Below are 6,000 nucleotides of genomic sequence, written 5' to 3' on the forward strand. Positions count from 1 at the left end.
CGAACTGTAAGGTCAGGCTTCGGTGATTACATTGAATGTCCAATCCGAGCAGTAGGGGGTCTCTGAGGTGGGGGAGGACGTAGGGTTTAAAACGAGCGTACTCTGCGCCCTGCATCGCGAGTTTGGCGATACAGTACCCCCGGATCTGAACCGAATGGGACCCGGAGGCAAGGGAGATTGTTTTGGAGGCTGGGTAGGTGTGGAGTGAGCTGCGCCTTACGGTGTCGGGGTGGACAAAGCTCTCCGTGCTCCCGGAGTCGAAAAGACAGGGGGTCTCATGCCCGTTGACCTGGACGGCCATCATGGAGTTCTTCAGCTGTTTCGGCTGCGACTGGTCGAAAGTGACTGCACCCAGCTGCGGGTGGCCTGTGTGGTTGGTGGAATCACAAGATGGTGGCCCCCATGAGTCGCACGTGTCGGGCTGGGGTGAAGATGGCGACCAAGATGCCCGCTCCCATCGGTCGCACGTGTTGGTCGGTGCCGGAGCCGGCGGCCAAGATGGCGGCCCCCATGAGTCACACGTGTCGGTCGGTGTTGGGGCCGGTGACCAAGATGGCGGCCCCCACAAGTCGCACAATGCTGATGACGCATCTGATTGGGGCTTTACGGGCAGGCACGCAGCCACATTGCGGGGTCTGTGGGGCTGCGAGTCCATGGGTCGGGCCTGGTGCGTTTTCGATTTCTGAGCCTTTGGTCGGCCCAGACAGACTCTAGCGAAGTGCCCCTTTTTCCCACAGTTGCTGCACGTCGCTGTGCGGGCTGGGCAACGCTGCCGGGGGTGTTGGCCCTGGCCGCAGAAGTAGTACTGTGGTTCCACAGGCTGGGCTGGCGCAGGCCTGCGACGTAGTCGGGTCCGACGGGGACCGTGACGAGGGTGTCCACGAGGGGTTCGCCAGGCCCGCGGGGAACACACTGAGGTTCTGGTAAGCGACCTCTAGCGAGGTAGCTAGCTTTACCGTGTCCCGCAGGTCGGAAGTCCCGTTTTCTAGCAGGCGCTGCCTGATGTAGTTCGAGCGGCCCCCGGCCACGTAGATGTCCCGGATCTGTGAGTTCATGTGTTCCTCCGCCGTCACATCCCGATAGCTGCAGTTCCTCGCGAGTAGAGTCAGGGTTTCCATATACTCGTCCAGCGATTCTCCGGCGTGCTGACGGCGAGTAGTGAGGAGGTGTCTAGCAAACACCTAGTTTACGGGCTTCACGAAGTGTGCCTTGAGGGTTGCGACCGCCGCCTCGTACATGGTCGCTTTCTCAATCATTACTGAGATTTGATGGCTCACCCGAGCGTGGAGGAGTTGCAGCTTGAGGGTCTCCGTGGGAGGCATTGTGGAGGAGTCGAGGTAGGCCTCGAAGCATCGAAGCCAATGTTCGAATATCTCCTTCGCTTCGGAAGCGCGGGTGTCGAGTTCAAGCCTGTCTGGCTTTAGAGCAGCTTCCATAGTGCTGTCTATGACTAATAAATTGATACACCTTCAATTCACCGAGAGGCAGGGAGAGCTAGTGAACATTAGGCTTTATTAGTCATGAACTTGCCTAGCCAGAGTCGGTTGTACACATGAATGCCGCCCACAGGTGGTCGGAATACATATGGCCCTGGTGAGGGCGGAGCCAGAGGCGGAGCCCACCGGGGTTACAGTACAGTACCTGGAAGCAGCTCGTATTACCACTTCCAGGTCATAGGTCATAGGTTACAGTATCATGCATGCATTAGATGAATACATTCACCACACCACCTAAATTTGGGAATAGTAGACTCAGCCTGGTTCGGAGTCGTCTACCCAGGAATAGCTCCGCCGGTGCTTTTCCCATTGTGGCGTGTGGGGTTGCCCTATAGTTGAATAGCCAGCGCGCCAGTTTAGTGTCTAATGATGCTGCTGACTGTTTTTTCAACCCGACTTTTAGGGTCTGGACGGCTCTCTCCGCCAATCCATTTGATGCCGGGTGGTTTGGTGCCGTCCTTGAAACTAACACCTCCGGGATACCTTGTGTTGCAAAGGAGGTGCAATGTTTTTTGATGGTTGCTGTTGTATTTGCTGAGTTCATTTTGTAGACATCCAGCCATTTGGAATGGGGTCTACTGTCACAAAAAACATTGAATCCATAAATGGGCCTGCAAAACCGACATGAAGTCGCGACTATGGTCTACCCGGCCATTCCCATGGTGTAGAGGGTTCCATCGCTGCTACTCCACTACTGGGCCGATATCTGGGGTTTGAGTATCTGTGTGTGTCTCTCTCCAGCTGGCACTGAAACTTCAGAGGCCAGGGGATGCCGCACTGGGACACCTCCACGGAAGAGAGCACTGAATCAAGCCTGCCGTTTATCCCTAACCGGAAGCCTGAGGCTTATATCACACAGACCCCCACCAATGCCCAGGTGACTCTCTCTCTTGCCGGTGGTGCAACACCCACCCGGTTCCTACTTCGCTGGAGTAGCTTTCCCAAGAGAGAGAATAGGACACTGCTGTTTATTACCTAACCAGCAGCCTGCCCTGAGTGAACGGGTTCGAATCGTTCAAGATGACCCTAGATTCTCGACCCCGGAATTAAGGTGAGGAATATCTTAACAATGACTTGGTCAGAGATCGCTGGTGAGAGATTGAAGAATTGAAACGACTCCAATTATCAGCAAATCGAGGTTTATTGCAAAACCCAGGTCAAAATCATCAAACAGAAGAAATTATAATAAAATCTTAAACTCTAACACAAACTAAGTCTATTCAAGAAGTACTATAACGGACACAACGTAAAATCTTATTGTTACACAGTTTTAGCAATGGCACAAAACACAAATCAAGTCCCCTGTCCCAAAGCATCAACCACTATCAAGGTCAAGGGAGTTTCGCAAGCTGCTGCAGGGTACTTACGGTCACAGGCTGCGAGAGGTCAAGTCGAAGGTGGAGAGGTCAAGCCAAGAGACCCTCAATCGCAACACAGCCCCTTTTATATCCGTTTTACCTGGCTTTTTCCTGTGTTCAGCCAGCCCCTTTTGCATTGAATTGGTAAGGTTTAAAGTTCCCGCTGGTCCCGCCCCCTTTGAGCCGGTCAGAGCTGTCGACTTCCGGGTTTTCCTCCCCTTTGCGTTGTATCGGTCCAAGTTTAAAGTTCCCGCTGGTCCCGCCCCCTTTGAGCCGGGCAGATCTGTTGACTTCCGGGTTCTCCTCGCAGGTCCGCTCCTTCCAGCCAGGCAGACCTGCCGCGATTTGAATTTGGCGCCGACTCCGCCCCCTCCACCCAGTGAGTTCCTGCCGGTGGCTTCTGTCAAGATTGGAGTACCTCCCCAGGTCCGCCTCCAACTTGGTTTTTTCTACCGTTTATCTTCAAGGGGCTTTTCCAGCGCAATATACTGAGCTCAGACAGTCTGCTCTTTGGGATAACAAGGTTAAGCTCTCTTGTGAAGATTTTCAAAGTCTTCCATCTGCTCCGGAGATCGCTGCTATTCTCACCTCGCTATGTTGATGGGGTGTTGATTGGATTCTGCTCTGGTGGAGGCAAAGTCATTTACATCTGCATGGGGCTATGACCATCCCATTGTCCTGCTTGCAGGCAGGCCCCCTGTGTATTCCCGTGCTCCTTTGTCTGTGTTTTAATCTTATCTAGTTGTCTGGCTCCTTCTTCCTTGTAGCTCCTGGGGGGGAGGGGGGGGGGGGGGGGAGGGGGGGGGGGGGTGGTTGTAAATACCTATGCCCCTTCTCAGCTCAGCGGACCAAGCCTGCTGGGAAATTTGGTTACGTTCCTTAAGTGTCCAGTTTACAGTCTCTGGGTTTTATTTTTGGGCAATCCAAAAAGGGCCGAATTGCCCGAAAACCTTACACATGGGTGCAGCTGGGCTGCCGGTGGCACCTTCAGCCCTTGTTGGCATTCTTGGCACCTACCTACCAATGCATCTATGTCTGTGTCCAGGCCCGGCCACCAGACATAGCTCCTGACCAGCATCTTCATTTTCAAGTCTCCAGGATGCCCAAGATGTAGTTCAGCCAGTATGGCTCGACGGCCTTGACTTGAAACTATTACTCGAGCTTCCCATAGCAGTATCCCGTCTTCCACAGTGATCTGCTCTCTTCTGCTCCAGTAGGGGTTGAATTCCGCCTGGACCAGTCTTTTCATCATTTTTGTTAAAACCAGGTCCCTTTGTGTCCACAAACGAGTGTTTTGTGTGACCACTGGAAGGGTGTCCAGGAAATGTAGTGTCACCACCGTGTCTTCTATTCTGGGTACCAATGGCAGGGTATCTGGTAATGACAGCCTGCTTAGTGCATCGCCGTTTGCCACCCGGGTTCCCGGCTGGTCCTCCAGTTGATATCGGTACGCTGCCAGTAGTAGGGCCCTGCGTTGGATCCGGGCCGAAGCTATTTGTGGCACTACTTTGTCTTCTTTCAGCAAGCCCAACGGTGGCTTGTGGTCTGTGATTGTTGTGAATTTCTGCCCATACAAGTACTGGTGAAATTTCTTCACCGTGAAGATCACATCCAGTCCTTCTTTTTCAATTTGGGTGTACTTTCGCTCTGCTGTTGCTAACATCCTGGAAGCAAATGCTATCGGCCGTTCCAGTCCATTTTGCCCTCTGTGTGCCAAAGCTGCACCAACGCCATATGGAGACGTGTCGCAAGTGAGCACCAACTCTTTTGTGGTTGTAGTTTGCCGAGACATTTTCTGAGGGTGACTGTTGTTCTTCTTGAAAGCCTTGTCTTGGCAGACGGACCACTCCCAGGTTTGCCCCTTTTTTAGTAATTGGTCCAGGATGGAAGCCCTGTTCTGCATGAACTTTCCTTCGTACGTTACCAGTCCTAAAAAAGATCTTAACTCCTGGATTGTGGTGAAGGCCGGGGCATCTTTAATCGCCCTCACCTGATCCTCCAAAGGATGTACCCCTGAATTGTCAACCTTGTACCCCAGATAAGTTACTCGAGGGCAGAAAAACACTTTTCTCCCTATTTAGGCGCACGCCTGCTGCTGAAAAACTCCTAAGGACTTCCTGCAGGTTTTGCAGGTGTTCTGCCCCTTGTTTTTCCCGTAATGAGGACGTCGTCCAGGTAAATGGCGACCTGTGGTAAGCCTTGTAATATATTCTCCATTGTCCTCTGGAATATCGCACAGGCTGATGCTACCCCGAAGGATAATCTTGTGTACTGAAAAAGGCCCTTCAGGGTGTTTATCGTTGAGAATTTTTGCGACTCTTCGTCCTGCTTACTCTCAATATGTGGGGCTGCTAATGAGCAGGTTCCTCCGGGTCGTTCCGTTTTCCTCGTCGCCATTGTAATAAGTCCACGGAGGCAGAAGACCCTTCACTAGAATTCCTTTTATTTACAAAACCAACAGCCGAACAACCAGGTGCATTCAGCTTGCTGAATACACTGGGAGTGCAGAGGATCTGGCACTCCTTGTTATGTACAAAGAAAGGGGTTCCCTGATTGGGCCATTAATCAGGGAACTCATATTCTAATTGGCCAATCTCAAAGGCCTGGCCTAAGTCATTACTGTAGGGGTGATCACCGCACAGTTCTTGTGGAGACGAAGTACAACATTCATATTGAGGATACTGCCCATCATGTTGTGTGGCACTACCATCATGCTAGATGGGATAGATTCAGAACAGATCTGGCAAGTCTGGGCATCCACGAGGCGCTGTGGACCATCAGCAGCCGCAGAATTATTCTTAGCCACTATCTGTAATCTCATGGCCCGCATATCCTCCACTCTTACCATTACCACCAAGCCAGGGGATCAACCCTGATTCAATGAAGATTGCAGGAGGGCATGCCAGGAGCAGCACCTGGCATACTGAAAAATGAGGTGTCAACCCAAAGAAGCTGCAACACAGAACTACTTGCATGCCAAACAACATAGGCAGTAAGTGAAAGACAAGAGCTAAGCGATCCCACAACCAACGGGTCATATGTAAGCTCTGCAGTCCTGCCACATCTAGTCAAGAATGGTGGTGAACAATTAAACAAGTCACTGGAGGTGGAGGCTCTACAAATATCCCCATCCTCATTGATGGAGG

Source organism: Scyliorhinus torazame, chromosome 7, assembly GCF_047496885.1.
Source record: "Scyliorhinus torazame isolate Kashiwa2021f chromosome 7, sScyTor2.1, whole genome shotgun sequence".
NCBI classification, from domain to species: domain Eukaryota; kingdom Metazoa; phylum Chordata; class Chondrichthyes; order Carcharhiniformes; family Scyliorhinidae; genus Scyliorhinus; species Scyliorhinus torazame.